Source organism: Leptonychotes weddellii, chromosome 12 (assembly GCF_054177405.1).
Source record: "Leptonychotes weddellii isolate Sample4059 chromosome 12, ASM5417740v2, whole genome shotgun sequence".
Classification (NCBI taxonomy): domain Eukaryota; kingdom Metazoa; phylum Chordata; class Mammalia; order Carnivora; family Phocidae; genus Leptonychotes; species Leptonychotes weddellii.
This window is the reverse complement of record NC_138380.1, coordinates 63,972,514-63,996,072: the sequence shown is the minus strand read 5'-3', so window position 1 is coordinate 63,996,072 and position 23,559 is coordinate 63,972,514. Positions and strand designations below refer to the sequence as shown.

General features: G+C 38.0%; 1 long non-coding RNA gene across 1 annotated transcript in view; it reads left to right on the top strand.

Annotated features, from left to right (window-relative positions):
• The first annotated feature begins 6,558 nt into the window (after positions 1–6,558).
• Positions 6,559–23,559, top strand: part of LOC145716565 (uncharacterized) — a 102,201-nt gene continuing 85,200 nt past the window's right edge. Inside the window, exon 1 of the long non-coding RNA XR_014139355.1 lies at positions 6,559–7,956. This is a non-coding gene — a long non-coding RNA (uncharacterized LOC145716565). The remainder of the gene's footprint in view (positions 7,957–23,559) is intronic.

Here is a 23,559-nt window from a genome sequence, read left to right as displayed (position 1 = left end):
GTTTTGTTTCTTCTAAAAAATATTGGAAAATACTATTTAATCAAAGCTTCTGGTTATTTGAGATTTTACCTTATGGGTTTTTTGTTTTAAAATTTTATTTATTTGAGAGAGAGAGAGAGCATGGGGAGGGGCAGAGGGAGAGAGAGAAACTCAAGCAGACTCCATGCTGAGCATGGAGCCCTATGGCAGGGCTCAATCCCTCGACCCTGAGATCATGACCTGAGCGGAAATCAAGAGTTGGGTACTTAATGGACTTAGCCACCCAGGCACTCCTAGGCTGTATAGTTCTTCATGAAGGAAGTTTACAAGTTTCTTAAAGTCAGGGACAGTATAAAGAGAATCCCCAGCTTTAAATAATCTTAATAAATCTCAGTTGCACAAAATTTCATGAGGTATAATCTAGATCGTACAAAAGAATTCGTAACATAGAACTTCCCGTATTTCCGAGGAGCACACTTAACCCTCTGAAAATGTCCTGAGTAAAGTTGTTACTGAACTCAAACTTGTCCGTGTACCTGAGGCACAGTAATCCAATGTCTGAGACACCGGTTTTGAAGAAAAGAAGGCTTTATTAACAGAATTGCAGGGGATCACTCCCAAAGCTGCCTTGCCCCGTTGAGCCTAGGGACAGTTTACATACATGAGAGGGTGTTAAGGGATTTCTTGAAACCCTGAGGGGAGAGGCCTTGAAACAATAAGGAGATATGCATTCTTCTGGACAGTGAGGCTCTGTTCAAGAGCTGGTAAGATTAGATACACCAGATAATTTGAAGACAAATGTTGCAATCCAGTCCCCATTAGGTTTCTACAATGAGTAGGTGCACAGAGGGTAGGGGTGAAAAGGCAAAGTTAATGATTGATTGTGCATAAGGTTAAGAGGTGCCTAAAACAAGTAGGGGCCACAACAGAATGTGGAGCAAAGTTAATAATGCGACTAACACAACTATAGTCCTGCTTATGCTTTCAAAACAAGTCCCGAAACCAATTGTCCGGCCTCAAAGTAGCAGTAATTTTTGGATGAGAAAGGCAAGCCTCTGGCTCCATAACCTCCATCAAACTATTAATTTGGGAATCTGGCTTAAGATACAGTTATATTTGTAAATGTGATGGTCAATTTTATGTGTGAATTTGGCTGGGCCATGGAGTACCCAGATATTTGGTCAAACCTTATTTTTGGGTGTTTTTGTAAAGTCGTTTTGGGATTAGATTAATATTTGAATCAGTAGATGGAGTGAGGCAGATTGTTATCCCTAGTATAAGCTGGTCCCCTGCAATCAGTTAAGGTCTGAATAGAACAAAAAGGCTGACCTGCCCTCCAGTAGGAGAGAATTTCTCCCACCTGACTGCTTTGGAACTGGGACATTGGCTTTTTCTTGCCTTCGGACTCAAAATGAGATATCTGCTTTTTCTGGGTCTCAAGCCTGTAGACCTTTGGACTGGAACTAGACCATCAGCTCTCCAGCGGCTCTAGCTTGCTGGTGCGCCTTGTAGATCTTGGGACTTGCTGACTTCCATAAGCACTTAAGCCAATTCCTCATAATCTGTGTGTGTGTGTGTGTGTGTGTGCATGTGCATGCAGATCTCCTACTGGTTCTACTTCTCTGGAGAACCATGACTAATGTAGTAACTTTTCCTTAGTTTTAATATATCCTATTGGACCCTACAGAAATATGAATATTGGCTAGTTTCTCTGGTCTCATGTCTCCTACTAAGGGCAACTACTTTAGCATATAAAATAAGCAATTTTAGGAAAAGAATGGTGATTTCAGAAGATCCTTGCTTTGACTAGAGCCTCACCTCCTATGATAGCTGCAGAAAGGGGTTCCCATTCAGAGTAAAACGAAAAACCTCATGACTGGCCCAGAAAATAACACATTTTTCCAATGCCAGAGGGGGTAATGTATGTCTCTTTTTAGACTGATAACACCATTAATTTTATTGAGGTAACTAGTGATTTTTTTTTAAGATTTTATTTATTTATTTATTTGACAGAGAGAGACACAGCAAGAGAGGGAACACAAGCAGGCGGAGTGGGAGAGGGAGAAGCAGGCTTCCCATGGAGCAGGGAGTCCCATGTGGGGCTCGATCCCAGGACTCCGGGATCACGACCTGAGCCGAAGGCAGACGCTTAACCGACTGAGCCACCCAGGTGCCCCAACTAGTGATCTTTTAATAATCGGTTTATAAAATGAAAAAATAGGAACTTAAGCTTTGTTGGAAACTTCTAGGTTGACAAATAAACCAGATCTAGTTGGGCCACACCCAATGTAGGACATGTTCTAAAACAGGTTTGCAAGTTTGGGAAGAAGAATGCTTTCTTCTGCTTTGCTAAACATCCTAAGAGGGACCCTTGAAGATTCGTGGTTAGGGGATGTCTTGAATGGGTGGGAGGAGAAGTGGCTAAAGAAGGAAATTGGGAGGAAACAGAGAAACCACAGCAGTTCCTGAAAGTAGTTCCTTTGGGGTTCATTCAAAGCTTAAAGTTAGGGTGTCATGTCCTTTCCCAAAGGGATACTCTCTGGGATTTCCTTTGTGTCTCTCAGATAGTGAAGTGACTACCTCTCTTATGGAAAGCAAAGTGTTCAGAAGAGCTCATACGAAGAACTGCCATGATGCTAAATCTCTGGGCAGGCCTGTGGTGAGGCTTTCCTCCCCTGGCTTTTTCCATTTCAGTTGGTGTTCAGTTCACCCCTATTATGTGAGGCACCCATTGGAGTTAAAAGATTATTCACTGTTAAGTGGGGCATGCCTATTTCCCCTGCATGATTTGACCATTTTTCACACAGCAACATTGTTCATGATGATTATGTACAAATGGAAAGAGTTCCAAAAAGCCACAAAATGTCCAGCAAAGAATAATATCTTCAGCAAGAGATAGGTTATGTTCTAGTCTTCCAAGTAAACTGCCCCATATCATCATAAATGGAGGAAAGAAAACCTCGCAGTCTGCCTTTGGGGTTTACATGGCTTCTGTGTCTCCCAGGTAGACCTGTGCCAAGGCCGCCATAGGCTATTATTACATTAGCTTCACTTCTTGGATTCTTGGGACAGTTTGTGCTCAAGGTCATGATCTCTTATTATTAAAAAAAAACAACATTAAAATGTACAGCAATATGGGATTTGATTTTCATATGATTATAAGGTTTTTTTTAAATGACAATAAATACGAACATCTTTGAAAAAATATCCTTAGTAGACCACTGCCTTGTTTTCAGAAAGCATGGTCCAGCTTGGTTCTCTGATGCCATCTATTGCGTGTGCCCTGTGCACCTCTCTGGCCTCAGCTGATGCTCTGGTTTAGCTCAGTCTGATCCAGCCACACTGTTCTCTCTGTTACCCACACATATCAACCTCTCACTCCTTCGGGACCTCTGTCAATGCTATTCTCCCCTATCTTCCCATGGCTGGCTCTTTCCTATTAGTCGGGCTCAGTGCAAATGTCATTTCCTTAGACATGCTTTCCTGGCAACCCTACCTAAAGTATCATACCCTCCTGCAGCCACTTATTTGTTGCCTATTGCATCTCCTTGTTTTGTGTTCTTTTTCATAGCATTATCACTATTGGAAAGGTTTCACTTACTGTTATTCTTGTCTACTGTTTGTCTTATTCCACTTGAATATAAGGTTCTCAAGAACAGGGACTCTGTCATTCTTACCTGTTGCTGAAGCCCTAGAGCTTAGTATCTAATAAATTGTGAATGAATGAGAGTGGACATTCAAAAATAATTATTGAATGACTTAATGAATTCCAGGCACTGTTTACTTGGCAGAGGATTTTTAGCCTTGGGAAGTCATGATTTACCAGAATTTCTTCATTACGATGATGACAAATCTGAGACAAAGTGCAGTTTTCCCAGAGAGCTGCAGTGGCCCCTGAAAGTCGACAAAGGAAAGCCTGAGTCTTGCAGTAGAAGGAGCTCTGGAGTTGGACAGGCCATGGGTTCAAAGGTTTGTGGCCTTGGATGAATCGCTGGGCCTCTCTATACCTTGGTTTTCATAAATGAAAACCAGGAATGCTAATGACGATAGCTCTGACACTGACCATCTCACCAGATTACTTTGCATACCATGGAGAGCAACATAAATTTCAGGTTCTCATTGGGTAAGAAAGGGCTCTTTGGTTCCTTCTTCCTTTTGTGTCACTGGGAGTTTGTAGAGTTTTTTGTATCAAAATTTGACACATATCCTTTTTTTTTTTTTTAAGATTTTATTTTTAAGTAATCTCTACACCCAATGTGGGTCTTGAACTTAACAACCCTGAGATCAAGAGTCACATGCTCCACTGACCGAGCCAGCCAGGCACCCCTGACACATACATATTCTTGAGGTAAAATAGCTTCTACTGAACCATGAATTTGTTTCTCGACCTTCCTTGATATAGAGAAACTCCTGAAAGGTCTTCTAACTTGTGTTGTAATAGGAATGACTGGGCCTGTAAGGAATAAGATGTCAGGTCTAGAAAACATTTTCTGGTTTGATATTTATAAATATCTAAAGTATTTTAATATTGTATTTTGTTGTAACATATGCCCCGTTGTGCTTCCAAAAGTAATTTAAAGCAGTCTGTTAGTAAAATATACGTATAAAAAATAAATCACGGGCGCCTGGGTGGCTCAGTTGGTTAAGCGACTGCCTTCGGCTCAGGTCATGATCCTGGAGTCCCTGGATCGAGTCCCGCATCGGGCTCCCTGCTCGACAGGGAGTCTGCTTCTCCCTCTGACCCTCCCCCCTCTCATGTGCTCTCTCTCATTCTCTCTCTCACAAATAAATAAATAAAATCTTTTAAAAAAAATAAATCAGGTATCATATGAAGAGAGAAAAGAGCTGTGCAGTTTCACTTACCAGAGAATTACTGAAATGATACATAAGAATTTGTGTCAGCTTTTCAGCAGCCAAAGAAAAAGGGAAAATAGGATATGTCACATCTATTCCAAGTCTACTTTCAGGCTAACCCAGGTCCATTTATAGGTACCAGAATAAAATTGATACTTGTTCCCTCTTAGGCAACTTTTTTTTTTTTTTTTTTTAGAAGACAGCTTTGTACTGGAAGATAACCACTCCTTGCAGGCAGGGCACATAGAAGAGGCCCTGGAGAACCCGTTCGTTAGAATACATTTACTACAGTGATGTTTGTTTGTTTGTCTATTTATTTCCTATATCTGCTTTCGGAGATATGGAAGGTATAGGGACCATAATAGAATAGAACCTTGTAATGGGCTGTGATACAAATCTGGACATTTACTGTTCTATTTGCCCTGCCTTCTTTCACTCTTCTTTTGGGAATTGTATCTCTCATCTTCAGGGAACCATTCTTTCCACTTCAACAGTGGGAGCTTCCATGGTTTTATCCAAAGTTGTGGCCTCCCTGGCCCAGTGATTGTTCTAATTACTGGATCAATCAGAGATCTTTCCTAGGATTTGTAAGTCTGAGTTTAGAGGGTACCAGCCCAGTACCCTTTCCTGGGTGAGACTGGGAGAAGAGATACTAGGAGTTGTAGGTCACCATGTTTCCAGCATGGAGGAAGTGCAGTCTAAGAAAATGAGGCTGGAACTCAGAGGGAAGCACAGAGATGGAGAGAGAGACGGTCCTGGCTGTGTCTTGAGTCCTTGAAGCCCAGCTGTTCTCCTGCCCTGCCCGTGGTTTGATTTTCTGACCCAAAAGTCTCCACTGATTAAGTTAGAACTGGGTTTGTTACATGAGCCGAAGGGTCCTGACTACTTTTGAGAGAGATCTGTAGGTTTCGCTTGTCCAGGATCCTTCTCTCCTTTTCCAGTAACAGCATTTTGATTTTCCTTTTGGGAACCACCCCACCTTGGTCCTTGTAGAAGGGTCATACAGACTCTTACTCACATCCCCCTTCTGGTTGCAGGCATGGAAATGTGATCCAGGCATGGCAAGTGAAACTTATTTTCTGGGTTTTAATTGGAACTAAGGGGAAAGAGAAGCTGGAAATGCCAGGGATTATTAAATGAAGAGGGCCTGCCAGTGAACAAAGCTAACACAGAGGAAAGCAAAACTCAGAGAAGAGAAAGGGAGACTAAATCCAGATGATACCTTGAACTTCTGGATCTTTCTATGCCTAAACCTTGGCTTTTTCAGCGATATGAGCCAATCATTCCTTTTTCCCCTCACACTGGTTTGAGTTGGCTTTTTATCACTTGCAATTAAAATCCCTGGTTAATAACAATATCTGAAGTCAGCCTTACATTCATTGAGTATTAAGTGACTGGGGAGTGAAGCTCCAAAGCATCTTTACTCCATACACAAATTTAGGAATTTTCTTATGCTGGTTAGTCCTCAAGTCAAGATGAGTCACCGAAAGGTAGAAAACCAGATTTAAATAAACTGGAAACTAGCAACATGGAATGTTATTGAGTGATGTCTACCCAGAAATACTTTCAAACTTCCTTGAGTGAGAGTGCCAACAATAAGCCACTTAAAATTAGACTGTGCTATTTACACCATCCATGGGAAGAATAAATTAGTTGCAGTATATATGTTTTTTTTTTTTAACATTTTATTTATTTATTTATTTGAGAGAGAGAATGAGAGAGAGAGAGAGCATGAGATGGGGGAGGGTCAGAGGGAGGAGCAGATTCCCCGCTGAGCAGGGAGCCCGATGCGGGACTCGATCCAGGGACTCCAGGATCATGACCTGAGCCGAAGGCAGTCGCTTAACCAACTGAGCCACCCAGGCGCCCCTAGTTGCAGTATATATGTTTTTTGTCAAAGGCACAGGAATTACATTACTTTCTACTCAAGTCTTTCCTAGGAGGATGTTTGGTGATAATCCTTTTTTATTATATTTGATCTACGATTTGGTAATGAACATAGAATATTCTGAAATCTTTTGGCTGAAAAATGAGCCAATGCTTCAGTTAAATGAAATGAATCAATGTTGCTCTTTGGCAGGGACTGACCTGAGACTTATTTATTTATTTTTTAAAAAAGGAAAACATTCCCTGCCAGATCTATGTAGACAGACATTTTTCTGATATAATTTCTCCTTTATGAATAATTTCTTAGTCCTCATTCACTATTGATAAATATCCTGTTCATTATCCAAAGGTGCCATTCGCAAACGTTTTAAGGCTCAACAGTGATAACTTTTCCTTATATCACAGCTTCTTGTTTTTGAGTGTTCTTTTTGTGGTTTTAAGACCTTTTTTAATGACTGTGTTTCCTTCCTTTTGGTAAAACTTTTAGTTTTTGGTGGACTAATGTTACTCTGCCTGTCTCTGCTGCCTGGATGGATAAGAAGGTGTTTATTTGTTTGCTTGTTTTTTGTTTGTTTGTTTTAATGGAACCAGTGGGATTTTTTTTTTTTCATATTTACTATGGCACATAGAGTACTTTCTTAGTCTTAAAAAAATCAGTAAGAACTTATATCCCTTTTGAATTCATAATATTCTTCGTAAAATTATTTTTATTGATTATTTCACATTGCCTGAAGATTCTAAAATTATATGAACTTGTATAATTCAGATTGTCAGGAATAGAATAATCACCCTTAGGTATGATACATGTGAGAGCTTCTTTCCCCAACAAAGCAAATGAAGACCATATAAATCACAAAGCACTTTGTTATTTTGATGCTATGTCAAAGCAAAAGGTTAATTATAATGAGTTTTAATCCTGTTTTTAAAAGGTAATCTGTAGGAATTTGTTAGGTAAATAAATTTAGTTTGGCACTCTCTAAACAAGATGATTTCTTTTTCTTTTTTTTTTTTTTAAAGATTTTATTTATTTATTTGACAGAGAGAGACACAGCGAGAGAGGGAACACAAGCAGGGGGAGTGGGAGAGGGAGAAGCAGGCTCCCCGCAGAGCAGGGAGCCCGATGTGGGACTCGATCCCAGGACCCTGGGATCATGACCTGAGCTGAAGGCAGTCGCCTAACCAACTGAGCCACCCAGGCGCCCAACAAGATGATTTCTAATATGGTATTCCTAAAAAGTAAGTTCACTTTTTAGAAAGTACTTTTTAATTTTCATTTATACAAAACTTTGGTCATGTTTAGACTGAAAAATACTTTTTGAAAATTGAAAACTGAAAAATTAAGAATATTGAAATGGTACAAATGATACAATACTCTCTAAAAACTGAAACCAATCCATCCAGAGAAATACTTTCACAAATAAGTTTTTTTTTTTTTTAAGATTTTTAAGATGACCCCCTGTGGTGATACCCCCCTGGTCCCTGCTCTTCACAGAATTCTTGCAGGACCTTGGCTCTTGCTCTTTTCCTCCAAATTTCTCTTTTCTCAAAATTCTCACATATTTATAATTACATGAATGGTTGTTTAGTATTGTGTTAATCTTTCTCGTTAACAAATTTGCATCTGACAGTAGTCTTCCTCAAACAGAGTCTTAATACAAAATGACTAACAAGGTGGGAATTTCAAACAGTATGGCATATTGACTACATTTAGTCCTGTGCCAGCTAGTTTTTTAGTCTCTAAGAGGAGGTAGTTTTCAAACAGAAAAATCAAAGGACTGTTTTCACAAGGGACTTTGTGAGACTTGGAGCACACGAAGCAATACTTAGGTCCAGGTACTGGATCTGTTAGGAAATGCTCAAAATACATTGTATTCTTTTCTTTACCTAGAGAAGGACATTGCATCTGTCTGGTATATATCACTTCAGTGACTATGTCATGTTACAACTGAAAGTTGACAATATGGACAAAAAACTTAGTATTTTTTAAAAATGTTTTTAAGTAATCTCTACACTCAGTGTGGGGCTGAAACTCACAGCCCCAAGATCAAGAGTCTCATGCTTTACTTACTGAGCCAGCCAGGCACCCCAAAACTTAGTATTTTGATCATTATCTTAGGGGGATTTCTTACTGATTGAAAAATCTTTAAGGAACTCTCTAGGGAATGCTAAAGTAGAGGTCTTTTTAAGTAACAATTTGTCTTTCTGTAGTTTCTTGGCTCCTTTCCTCCAAGATGAAAATGGAATGAAAGTGTGAGGAGTCAAAAGTTAGTGGTTTGGGGAAGGAATGACACTTTTTTTTTTTTTTTTGCGGTGGGTGGGGGGACATCAATTCTCTTATTAACTGGGAACTTATTCACTTAGGAAGTGGAACTTCCTGGGGGTAGAATTGTCCTTACAAGGGATGCAGGAAATTGCAGACTTTGGAACATTCTTACAGATGTGAGGATACAGCTATGTTTATTGTCAATCTCGTATGAACAATTTTCAGAAATACAACAGACCTTCGACATGGTAGACTTTAAAGCATGCCATTTGGACCACTCACAAGCAATCCAAAGTATCAGAAATGTATGGTTCACTGAGGCACAAATTTGAGTGATTTTCCACTGGAAGGATGAGTGAGGAAAGGTATTCCTTATCTAGGTAGGTAGATTAGCAGACATTCAGGTTGGGGAAAAGAAGGGCAGAGTTAAGTTATTAGAACACAGGGGCTCAAAGGAGAGATACTCCTGCTCACCTCTAGAGCTGGTGCTTGGACCTCTGAGGTGAGGGTACAACGCAGTGGTGCTTGGATCTTCGGAGGCGGAGAACTCAACGGGAGGTGTGCCGTGTGGCTGGTGCTGATGCTTCTGGGGCCCACACTGCATAGTGCTTGGATCCCTGATGCAGAGCAGCTGGCTGATGTTCTGGAGGGTCTTAGTGTAGCTGGTGCTGGGAGGGACTGCTGAGAGAAGCTAGAGCTGGAGGGTCACCTGCCGTGGAGGAGGAGGTTGGGGAGGGATGCTGAGAGAATCTAGAAACCTTCCAATCACCAGCCAGTGACTCTTACTGACAAATCTTAGTAGGAATCCAGCTGCCAAGGAATCTGGGATATGTAGTTTTTAGAGTCCCAGACTCAGCATCCCAGAGCAGAATACAGATGAGAGCCTTGGTCCTAAGAGGCAGTTAGCGGATAACCCACACCATAGCTCCACCCCATCCGTAGAAATATTGGCTAACTTGTGTAAAGTTACAGCTGGGAAGTAGAAGGGTTGGGGGTCCTTGGGTGAGTATATGGGGATGGAAGAAACCATTCTCTTCTCATGATATCAAGCTTCTGAGTGAAGAAAGTGTTCTGCTTTTAATTTGTTTTTCTGGTGCTCGCTTCGGCAGCACATATACTAATATTAATTTGTTTTTCTGAAAAGAAATATCAATCAACCACATTAAAAATGCAACATATCTCAATGGTGGCACAAATGGCTATTAATAATATGTGTACTTTATTGCTGGGGTTGAATAGAGAGGAAATTTTTCATGGATGCTATGTAATATATATTATTGAAAGAACTGTGGTCCACTTGATTTATTTTTCAAGTTTTAAATGGCATTTTATGAATATGAGTAATTTGTGCTTACTGTGAAAATTCAGGAAAAAACAGAAGTATTTAAAGAAGAAAATAAAAATCCCTAAATAGTTTAGGCCACCAACCTCAGGTAACCTCTGCTAACTTTTGGTAACTATCCTTTCAGTATGGTGTGCTGTAAAATGAAAACAATCACTGCATTTATTTATTAAATATCTATTTATTTAAAATGAACCGATTGTATAATAACATAAATAACATATTTTCTAACTATATTTTCCAAAACAAAACAGTTTAGTGAGAAGAGCAGTATTATTTTACATTTTTACGTCTCTCCCCTGTGACTAGCTTAAGGAAAACAACTGGATTCTTGTATCTGCTTCTGCATTCAGCCTGTTGAATTACATTGTTTTTGGTTGACGTATATAAAGAAAATCTAGCGTCACACAGATATGTAGTAGAAAAAGGAAGAGTATTTTAATAGCTCATTTGGATAATTATGGCTGTTCTTCTTTGATTCATAACGTAATGTCTCAAAAGTTAGGTGTAATTCAATCACTGTGTTTATATTTTTTGAAGTTTATCATTGCTAAGGAAATTCTTCACACAGTCTAGAATTATAAAGCCAGAAAGAGCTTCATCTCAGATAAGGAAATCAAGAGATAGTGTGTGACAGAGCCAGGTTGAGAACACTGGTATTGGGATGACCCTTTCAACAGGCTCCCCATCACCTCAGGTTTTTCCAGCGTGGTTTTTTGCCAAAAGAAATCTTTGTTTTTCAAGAAAATGAATATATTGGTAAATTGTATTTTTTAAAGTAATAGATACTAAATTTCATTTTTTATGTCTTCTTCCTCCAAGTGATTCAGCTTTTTGAAGGGAGCAAGAGAGTTGGTTGAGTATTGCAGACTCTGAACCAAGTTTTTAGGGCCCTCATTTCTCCAAGAGATGAGGCCCCATGGTGCAGTGCCATATTTTAACCACTAGTAGGCACTCAAATACTTGTCAACCTGAATAAGTCTTTCCGTAAATAACAGACTGAAATTACCATCTCAAAACTTTTTTTTTTTTTTAAGATTTTATTTTTAAGTAATTTCTACTCCCGATGTGGGGCTTGACTTACAACCCTGAGATCAATAGTCGCATGCTCCACCAACTGAGCCAGCCAGGTGCCCCTGCAAAATGCTTTTCTGATAGAGTGCATTATGAAGTTAACTTTATTCTTTAAAATTCTAATTTTAGAATTAGATTATTAGATTATTAGTCAGATAATAATGAATGTAACTAAGGTAGAAAATTTTTGTGGAATTGAGAATATCTTTTAGTTGTACTATTGTTCAGGAAGAAAAATTTAAAAACATCTGGATTCTGCTTTCTTGGCTTATGATACTAGTTTATTGTGTTGCTTCATTTTCTTGTAGATGGTAAAATAGTGATTCAAAGAATAGGATAAAATACAAATGTGGCTCTTCTTTTTAGGTCCTTACTAATAGAGAAGGGAATCTTTTCCAGATTTTTAAAGTTTTATTTATTTAAGTAATCTCTACACCTAGTGGGCAGCTGAGCTCACGACCCTGAGATCAAGAGGTGCTCGCTCCACCGACTGAGCCAGCCAGGTACCCCTCCAGATTTTTAGAGGGCTAGATTATTCAGCAACTTTTTAATATTTAGGATTCAGTAAAACTCAATTTGGGTTTGGTTTCATACTTCTATTTGTAATTTTTAATGGTGCATCCCTTTAAGGACTAATGTGATATGTTTGATTCATGAGCACTCAAAAATCCACAAACATTATAAATTAGTAAATATGACAGAATTTCAAGCATGAAAAGTATTTCCATTAATAAAGATAAGGATTTTGCCTTCAGTAAATAAAGTATGGCATGAGCTTACCTCTCCCCCAGAATCTGTTCAGAAATCTCAGAATTTGAACACTGTTCATTCTTTCTTTTGTTTCACATTCCTTTTGGGAAAATTCCTTGAACTATAGTCTAAAGAAAGAAGTGAGGTAGTTTTCTCTTCAGACTGGTTGTATTTTCTTCCATTTAACTGATTTTCAAAATCTTAATTGGAAATAAGAGTAACTGCTCTCTCCTAGTCAAAATGTCTCTTGCCACCTACTGGTTGTGTTTCATTCAGCAAGTTAGCTGGATGAGCCTTACTTTCGTGTTTGGTAAATGGGAATAATATCTTCCCTGGTAGGGTGTATGAGGGGATAAAATGAAATAATGTATGTATAGCACTTAGCATAGCATGTGATCAGAGTAAAACCTCATTTGTCATTATTGAAGAAACTCTCCTGATTTTCCAGATGAAACAGTATTCTTCCTTTCCTGTGTAAAACACACTAGCAGATGCCCATGACATGCTGAATGCTCCTGGCTAGAAGATACTCAAGAAGGTGTGGTCAGGGACTAACAGCATTGGGATCACCTGGCATCACCTTGTTAGAAATGTAGATTTTTAGGGGCACCTATGTGGCCCAGTTGGTTGAGCATTAGGTCATGATCTCAGGGTCCTGGGATCAAGGCCCCGAGTCAGGCTCCACGCTCAGTGGGGAGTCTACTTGAAGATTCTCTTTCCCTCTCCCTCTGCCCCTCTCCCTACGCACATGCTTGCTCTCTCGCTCTCTCAAATGAATATACAAATGAATCTTTAAAAAAAAAGAAATGCAGATTTTTAGGTCTCAGCCCCAGACCTGCTGAATAGGAATCTGTATTTTAATGACCCTCCCCCCTTCCCCAAGTGACTTGGAAACACGTCCAAGTTTAAGAAGCACTATGACAAGGACACCTGCTTAACAGATGCTTGCTCCCAAATCATGTGATACCAGTTGTTCTTGCTTTTGTAGTTATATAATTTAACCAAGTATCACATAAAGCTAAATAAGCATATGAAAAGAGAGTGTTGTCTTTAAGAAAACTAAGTTAAATGCTTTGAAACAACGCTAATGATGAATGAGTCATAAAAATTGTTGTTGAACTAAGTGGGGGTGAGACAACTGTATAGATTGGAAAAATGATAAAAAAATTTATCGAAAAGTGGTAAAAAAAATTTATCGAATTTGAGCTTTGAGTTCTTCTCTTGCATGTGTTAGCTTCTAGACTTCACTTTAAGAAATTGAGTCATTTAGTCACTTAGTCGTTGGCTGGAGCCACTCTGAGTGTGTGCTCAGCTCAAAAGATAAGGGGGACCTGGAATTAACAGCTGGTGGCTGCCAGCTCACCACACGTCTGGGCAGCCAGTCTTTTCCTAAAGGAAGAACCAAACAACACTCGCAATGTCTGCCACAAGCCCAGTCTGTTTCTGTTTTTGCTTTTAAATCTGTAACCTGATGGATACATGCATGGTATAAGCAATAAGCCTGTGAGACCAATGTCTTATATACTTTGCTGGGCAAAGACTCCTACAAATGTGCAGACTTTGAATATCCTGAGTGTGAAAATAATTATGCATTTTAATGATGGTGTTTGGAACTTGACAAACACTCAATCATGCTCTCTGGATACCAGTCTCTATAAATATAGTCGCCAATAGTCATCCCCAGAGCTACAAATTAAATCTCCACTGATTTTCAAGTTATTGTGAATTTACTAATCAAAATTCTGCACACAAATTGGCTCACTCAGGATGCATAATACTTATCTAAACCACCAAGGAAATATCTGAGCAGAGTCAGCAATTTGTCTTCCGCCATCTCTACTAAGTTTTACAGACTAGGAATAGCCAGTGGAGAAGGATGTTTTGTGATGCAAATGACATATCTAATAAAGGGTTAGTATTCAAAATCTATGAAGAACTTACCAAACTTAACATCCCAAAACCAAATAATCCAGTTAAGAAATGGGCAGAAGATATGAATAGACACTTTTCCAAAGAAGACATCCAGATGGCTAACAGACACATGAAAAGATGCTCAACATCACTCATTATCAGGGAAATACAAAACAAAACCACAATGAGATACCACTTCACACCTGTCAGAATGGCTAAAATTAATGACAAAAGAAACAACAGCTGTTGGTGGGAATGTGGTGTTGCACTGTTGGTGGAAATGCAAACTGGTGCAGCCACTCTGGAGAACAGTTTAGAGGTTCCTCAAAAAGTTAAAAATAGAATTACCCTACAATCCAGCAATTGCACTATTGGGTATTTACCCAAAGGATACAAAAATACAGATTCAAAGGTATACATACACCCTAATGTTTAGAGCAGCATTATCAACAATAGTCAAACAATGGAGACAGCCCAAATGTCCATTGACCGGTGAATGGGTAAAGAAGATGTGGTACATGTATACAATAGAATATTACTCAGCCATCAAAAAGAATGGAATCTTGCTATTTGCAACAATGTGGATGGAGCTAAAATATATTATGCTAAGCAAAATAAGTCAGAGAAATACAAATATGATCTCACTATATGTAGAATTTAAGAAATAAAACAGATGAACATATGGAAAGGGGGAAAAGAAAAAAAGGAGAGAGGGAAACAAGCCATAAGTGACTCCTAATGATAGAAAACTGAGGGTTGCTAGAGGGAGGCGAGTGGGGCATGGGCTAGATGGGTGATAGGTATTAAGGTATTAAAGAGGGGACTTGTTGAGATGAGCACTGGGTGATGTATGTAATCATCATATGAATTCTCCTGAAACCAATATTGCTCTGTATGTTAACTAACTAGAATTTGAATTTTAAAAAAACCTTAAACAAACAAGAAAAAGATGTTATGTGAAACATCTATCACAATATCAAGCTTTCTCACATGAAGGCAAGCTGATATGATAAAAATAGTGACACTTAAAGTGAGAAGACCTGTGTTTGAGAATGGCCTCTGTTATTTAGTTCCTGACTTAGTGTCATTAGAAAATGACTGATCAGTCTTTACAAATAGGCTTTGCACAGGAAAAACCACCACCAAATCAGTCTGGCTAGAGATTCTGGGGGCCTCTCAAGCCTTTTCTGTTGTTGTGTCTTTTCTGGATTTGTGTGCATAAATTCTCAATTAGAGGGATTTTCTTCCTCCCCACCCCCAGGAGTTTGTGATCTCTTACTCCCTCTGGTGTCTGTCTGCAGTACTGCACTTTCTCTCGAGCTGCTGCAACCGTCCCAGCTTTCTTTTGTTCTCAGCAGCCCTCAGGCTCCTAGAGTATTCTGCTCCCATCAGTGCCTGTGGTGCGTGAGACAGAAACAAGTCTCTTGGGTATTCCCTGGCCCCAAAAGCTGGAACATGAGAGGTATGCTCCAACTTTTTCCTTTCCCAGGGAGAAGCCTCTAGCTGAGTTGCTTAATGACTTTCCCAGAATAATTCTGCCTTTGGTTAATTTTCAGAGTTCTGAAAATATTGATTTTGACAGATTTTTGCCAGTGTTCTCATTGCTTTAATGGAGGAGCAGATTTTTGGAAGTCCTTACTCTGCCATTCTGGATGTGCCTCTTCTCTATTTTGCCTTCATTCTTAAAAGATCCTTTGAATTCGTGCATAATCTAGATTGATATTAATTTTATTTTTATCTTATTAATTCTCTCATTCTACTGTCTTCCATTATTAATGTTGAGATGTAATTAATTCACTCATTAGGAAGTTAGTCTGTTTATTGTCATTGGTTGCTTTTTAAGAGTTCCTATTTTTGGATTTCTGTGAATTTAGTCTGTATGACTATGAATTTCTTTTTATTTACTCTTCTTGGCTTTTTTTGGGCTCCTTATGTCTGTGGATTGATGTGTTCCAAGTTTATGGAAAATTCTAAGCCATTATCTCTTCAAATACTACTTGCAATTCATTCTCTTTCTTCATCTTATTTGGAGCTCTGATTAAACAGATGTTAGACCTTCTCACATTTCTTAGCTTCTCTTCTACCTATTTCTTCTATCAAATTGTGTGAACGCCAGATATTTTCTTCTCACTCTTCTTTTAGTCCATGAATCCTATATATCTCTGCCTTATCATCCATGAAACTCATCTACTGTCTCTCAAATATTATTGTATTTTTCATTACAGAAATTATATTTGATTCTTTTATATACTATTTATATTTTTTGTAATTTTTTATCCTCTGTAGATATCTTCATTCTTTTTTATATGTTTAACATAGCAAAATTATTTCATAGTCTACATACAGCAATTTCAATATCTGGTGTCTTTGCAAGTCTATTTCTTTTCCTGTTCTCCTCATGAAACCTAGTTCCTATGTACCTAGTCATTTTTGACTGTGTGCTGCACATCATTTTTTATTTATTTATTTTTTTTACTATTGGCAAAACTTACACTTACATTTAAAAAAAAAATAGAACATTTGAGTTTGCCAGAACATTTGAGTTTGCTTTTGCTAAAGCACAAGTGGGGAGCACAAGTGTTTCTGAAGAACATAAACTAAATTCAAGGGTTGAGATTCCCTAGTTTATCCTGAAGAGGGGGATGGGATGTAGTTCCATAAATTATTTCACCTTAATTCACCCTCATCCTGAATCCTGACAGTTCAGCATTTTGGGGACGATAGCTTCTTGTGGGGAAAGATTTCTTCTGTTAGTTGTTTGTCTTCTTTGTCTGTCAAAATTAAGGTTCACATCAGCAAATGACCTCAGTGTGTGAGTGGCTTCTGAGAGCACTTATCATTTTGAGTTATTATTTTCCATTTACTTTTAATTTTGTGCCTTGGATTTTTTCTTGTTTTCATTTTTATGTTTTTAACAAGATAATTTTAATATTTTATCAAAGTTTTTAGTGTTTTCTGGAAGAATTAATCTGAACTACCTAACAAACCACTAGTAGAAATAAGAATTCCAGGGGTGCCTGGGTGCCTCAGTCCGTTAAGCATCTGCCTTCAGCTCAGGTCATGATCTCAGGGTCCAGGGATCGAGCCCCATATTGGGCTCCCTGCTCAGCAGGGAGTCTGCTTCTCCCTCTCCCTCTGCCCCTCCCCACCCCTGCTTGTGCTTGCACTCTCTCTCTCTAAAATAAAATAAAATAAAGAAATAGGAGTTCTAGTTGAGCATATTTCTTCACAATGTGCTGTATCTCAGAGAGCTTCATGAATACCATGCTGATTTCTTTAGATACTTTTTTCCCCTTCTTCATTAGGTCCATTATTAGTTTTATAGGCATATCAATTATTTTTCCATATATTTTCAATATACTATTCTGGTCTTCCATTTCTTTGGTAGTTGAGTTAAAATATATGTATATAATAAAATATATATGTTTGGCATCATTATACACACACACGTATATGACATCACATCTTTCTATTGTTGACCCTCCAACTTTCTGTAACATCCATGGGACAGTACTTCTCTATTTGTGTTAACATTTCTGATTCACTTTGTTACTGCCCCACTTCACATTGTCATATAGTCTTTGAAGGATATAAGAATTATTTCTGAATTTCCTCCCAGATACTTTTCCATGAAACATATCCATTCTTCTTCAGTTTATTTGGCATACTGGGGTCCTCCAGAGAAGGTTGTGGAGCTATATCTGGGCACTGTTACTCCTTTTATTTTTCAGTTCAAATTTTTTTTATTTCACCAGTAGGTTTTCTGCCCAGTAGAATCCTCTCAGCCGTTAGGTAGAGCAGGCAGGTCCTCAGCAGAGACTCAATGTATTGTAATAAGATTCAGAAAACCAAATTCATTTTTCACTCATATCCTCTCATTTTATCTTCTTTCCCTGACAAAGCTGCTACCATCATTTGGAAGAAGAAATGAAAACCATCTGTGCTTCCATGACCCTCAGCTTCTTACCTAAAACCCTCTGACAGGAATCATTTTTTATGACATTACTATTCATTCCTATAGGAGTAAGAAGAGTATGTCTGATGCATTTAATGAGCCTTGGTAAGCTTTTGTTCAGGGCTTAGACATATGTTCTAAGAAGCCAATTATCTTAGGGCACATTGTGATATTTGGACAGGAATCCACTGAAACTATTTCAAGGAAAAGAGCGATTAATTGTAAGAATACATGGCAATATTATAGAATCCAATTGTTGGAAATACAGCCAGGTCTCTTGAAAGATAGAAAGCAATCAGGCAGCTATTTTTTCCATTTCTCTCTTCCTCTCTCCGCATCCCTCTCTCCTAGCCTCTCTCTCTCTCATCATGGTTCTTTTTCTCTATTTCCTCAGTATATCAGAATTCTCCTGATTCTCTTTCTTATTTGTCAATGTATTTCTGGCTAAAAATGTCTGCTAACTCAGAATCTTTGTGGACTTATATCTCCAAAGTCCATCACCACGTAATTAATAGTGTTTATGTTTCTTAGTTAGGATTCCTGAGATAGAATTTAATTAGTTCAGATTAGGTTAGTTACCTGCTCATGGCCCAATGTGCTGTGGCAAAGACAGTGAGATCATGTGGTCTAAACATAACTGCCAAAGCATGGGTGGGAGACAGATACTCTTAGATGGTGGTGTGAATGGAGAGGTGATGATTGGCTTATCAATTCATCAACATACTGTTCTGGAATGGAGATTTATCCACTTTTTAAATGCACAAAGTATCTTCTCTGGTTCAGTTATTTCAACATATGCCAAGTACAGGGGTAGGCAGGTTATGTCTTGTTATTAATTGAGTTTTAGATTGGTAGGGTTTTCTGTTGTCATTGTTGATTAAGTGCTTTGTAGTTGTCATATAAATCAGGTCAAGAGTTATCTTTTTTTTATGTGCTTTTCTAGTCACTAAGTTCCAAACTTTGGCTTTGCTTCCTTTCTAGTCTTTTGAATTTTTTTCTCTATTCTTTCTAGTCTTCCAATGAACTGGAGGAGGGTTGCTTTCCCCATACCTGTCTGGTCCTAAAATATATATCATCTGTGAAACTTTTGGATCAGTAAAAAATAATGCCCACTTTGCAAGTTCCCCTCTCTCACAAGATGAGCTACAGACCTTGGTGGTTCTCCCTGGAAGTAGTCATGTTCCCATGTCTAATAGTGGCCTTGTTGTTCTAGTAAGGACTTCTCTGCTAAGGAGTCTGTGCATATCTACATACACTTTTTAACCTTTTGGATGACCTCTTCTGTAACCTGCTTGTTCATATTCTATGCTAATATTTTTCTTGTTGATTTGCTGAAGTTCTTTTTATGTTTTAGATATTAACTCAGTTTTATCTTCCATCATATCATTTATCAATTAAAGATATTTGACAAGGGACACTATTCCTTGTTGACGAGGTATCTTGATTTTGATGTAAGCAAATTCATCTTTTTTTTTTTTTTTGACTTTTGGTTTATGCTATTTGTTTAAGAAATCTTTCCCTGCCCTCAAGCCATTTGCTCACATATTCTTTTCATACATGCATTTATTTATCTTTTATGGTTAGATATTTAATATCCCTGGACTCTACCTTTTTATGTAGGATTAATAAGAGATCCAGTTTTATTTTTTTCCATGTTGTGAGCCAATTTTTCCAACACCATCTATTAAACAAATCATTGTTTTTCCCTGATTTGTGGTGCCATCTTTGTTATATATTTTGGCAAATCTTGTATATTTAGAAAAATTTTATGGTAGAAATGAACAATTCCTCAACAAATTTGATGTAACTTATCTATAAAACCATCTAAGACTGTGGTTTTGGGGTTGTTTATTCAAGTATTCTATTTTTGCTGCCCAATTTGTCCATTTTTATGTATTTTTTTCTGGAAATTTAGTTGTTTCATTTAAGTTTTCGAATTTATTAGTGTATGGTTGTACTTTGAACGTATACATATAGATATTATAATGCTCTTACTCTTTTTATAATGTCTGTGGTGTCCTAATTATTCATCATTTTATTATGTTTTTTTAACTAAGCATCCTCTTTTCCTTGATCAGTCTCATTAGAGGCCTTTTTTAAAATAATTTTTTTCAAAGAACCAAATATTTGGTTTTGTTCCTCTTCTCTTTTTTTATTCTTTATTTTATTGACTTCTACTCTGAAACTTATATCCCTCTGTAATACGTGTTTTATAAGTTAGTTGGAACATTCAATTCTTCCATAGAAGACAAGGAAAGTAAATGAGAGGTATGAATAGTAAGTAGATTAGTAACCTGTGAGATATACTAGATGTAGAATAATTTGAATAGAGCATATGTGTGTTTAACCTAGACTATTAAGATATGGAGGAACCACAAGACACCAAGTATTTATGATATACTAAAGATACCAAGGTATACAAACCCCAATATTAATGATATACTACATATGCATGAGGCTTCTAAGACATTCAATAGTCATGAGATTAAATATACCACACATGTGACATCTATTCTAGTTCCTGTGCCCTCTGCCCAAGAAATACAGATAAAATCCATAGCTGTTAATTATGGTAATTGGCAAGCTGCAATTATAGCCATGAGTACTTAGTCCAGCATTTCCCTGGTAGTGCAAGCACTATGTGTTGGCTCTCGACATCTTCCATCTTCTGTGCCTCTTTGCTCAAACCTCAACTCTGGTCCTCATATCTATGCTTTCAGCAGGGAATATGGCGTAGAGAGGAACACTATCTAAGGATTCAGGTAGTATGGTTAGTCTATCCTGCTGTAATCTACCTTAAGATCTTCTTTTCCAGGCTTCTCACTGCGTGTTTTCACTTGATTAGATAAACTGCATGATTTGAGCATGTTAATTTGGTCTATAAGCTTTTGTGGGCCATGACTTCTGAGATAGCTTGCCCGATAGTGTACTTGGAGAATACCATCACCTCAGGGGAATTTCTCATATAACATTTTCCTTCTTATGTTTTTCTGCTTTCATTCTGTTGCTCACCATCTTATTTCTTCTTGGATAAATATATCTAAAGTTTAAGTGTCATCCCACTACCCAGTGAGGCCCACAGCACTGGTTTGGACTATGACTCTGCACATAGGCCAGAAATGTACATGGGACCTTAAGCTCACCTTCCTTACTTGTATCAAATGATGACCAGTATACTGATCTCCCATCCCTTTGCTTATGGCAGGAGATGGCTTAACTTAGATTGGAAAAAAAAAGTTTAAGTGTCCTTCAAGGAACTGCTTTAGTATGTCCTGTAAATTTAGAGATGTAGTGCTAAATAGCATTAATAATTAAAAACTAAGATGACAGTAATATAAGACAGTCACCATCCTATAATTTTTAATATTCTTGTTAAAGTAAGGGTTATATTAAAATATTATTTCCAACATCAGACTGCTGAACCTACAATTTTGTTATTAATTTCTAATTTTATTGCTTTATGGTCAGAGATCTTCTGAATGGTATTAATCATTTGGAATTAATAGAAGTTTTCTTTATGATCTTAAAGATGGCTGTTTTTGTAAACATTCTGTGTATACACAAAAGGAATGCATATTTCCCGTTTGTTGAGCTTAGCTAATATATTTTCAATAGCTTGAGTTTGGTAATTGTATTTTCCAGATATTTTTATAATACTTCTAACATTTTATTTCTATCAGTTTCTGAGACAGGTGTGTCAAAATCATCAACTACAATTGGGGTGCCTGGGTGGCTCAGTCAGTTGAGCATCTGACTCTTGATTTCAGTTTGGGTCATGATCTCAGGGTCATGAGATCAAGCCCCGCGGCGAGCCCCAAAGCAAGTCCCGTGCTCAGTGGAGAGTCTGCTTGAGATTCTCTTTCCCTCTCCCTCTCCCTCTGCCCCTCCCCCCACAAATAAATAAATAAATCTTTTAAAAAATCATCAATTACAATTGATAAATTACATATTTCTTCCTGAAGTTCTTTCAGTATTGATGTGTTTTAAAGCTATATTTTAGGGTGCATGTGAATTTATGATGGCTATAATCTTCTTGTTCAATTATTTCTTTTAAAACTTTTCCCATGGGCGCCTGGGTGGCTCAGTTGGTTAAGCGACTGCCTTCAGCTCAGGTCATGATCCCAGGGTCCTGGGATCGAGTCCCGCATCGGGCTCCCTGCTCTGCGGGGAGCCTGCTTCTCCCTCTCCCACTCCCCCTGCTTGTGTTCCTTCTCTCCCTGTGTCTCTCTCTGTCAAATAAATAAATAAAATCTTTAAAAAAAAAAAAAAAAAAAAACCAAAAAACTTTTCCCATCTTTTTTCAGTCTTTCATTTTCTTTTTGTCTTACATGTATCTCTTGTTGCCTGTACATTGTGGGGCTTTATTTTTTTTAATTTGAGATTCTGTTTTAATTGGTGACCACAACCACTGTATTATAATTAATGCTATGTTAAGACTGTTTCACACATGTTAAGACCCATATTCATGTTTATTTACCCATATTGCTTTCTTAATTATCCCAATCTCTATCCTCCCCCTTCCCCCCACCAAAAAACCCAGAAAAGCTTTAGCCTGCTTGCTTATCATGTTGATCTTGTCCCCAGTCTTGTCAATATCAACAAGAATTTTAGTTTGGGGTATTTATTTGTTAACACTTGAGTTTTCTTATTTGAGGTCTCTTTCTTTAATTAATTAAAAAATATATTTCTTCAAATATTTCCCCTTCCCCATTTATATGTTTTGGGTCTCCTTCTGGGACTCCTGTTGTCTACACATTGGCACTTCCAACTCTGTTTTCTATTTTTTATCTTTTCTGTTGCCTGTTTCTTTATTCATTCCTGCTTCCTCTGGGGGAGATTCCTAATCAGATCTTCTTACTAATTCATTTAAAAGCTGTGTCCATCTTACTAATTAACTGTTATTCATTGCAATTATTGCACATAGAGTGATTTATTTCAGCTATTACATTTGTTCATAAACAGTATTCCCCCGGGTTCTTTTGTATTATTTCTTGTTCCTTTCTGTATTGCTAATAATCTTTCCTTATGTCCTTCAGTATATGTTTTCAAGCTTATTTGGAATTCTTCATCAGCCTTTCCTAATCATGCTGGCTTATTGTAGACTTTGTTTAGTTTGTTGGCTCTCCTTGGGAATGGTTGTATTCCTGATACGTCTAATTGTCTTGGCCTATGAGCTTCTGACTTTGGAGTAATTGGTCTCTAATGTCTCTTGGGGAGTAGCCAAAGGCCAAGCCATGGCTTTGTGGATCCTGGAGAATTTAAGAAGAATGAAGGGAGTGGGTCCCAGGGTAAAGACCAAGTCACCTTGGGGTATCCTGGATACTTTCCTGGGCTGCAACTCCACAGGAACTCTTACACCTGGCTGCTGGTGTGAAGCTTTGGGATAAGACCCTCCCCTCCCCACCCCATCCAGGTTATAACGCACCAGACTTGTGGGGTTGGAGAAGAAACCCAGGGCAGGAATGGATGCCCAAGGTGGCAGCTTAGTGCAAACTTACTTGTTTTCATGAACTCCTTACTCCTTTAGGGCTATTGTGCCACTCT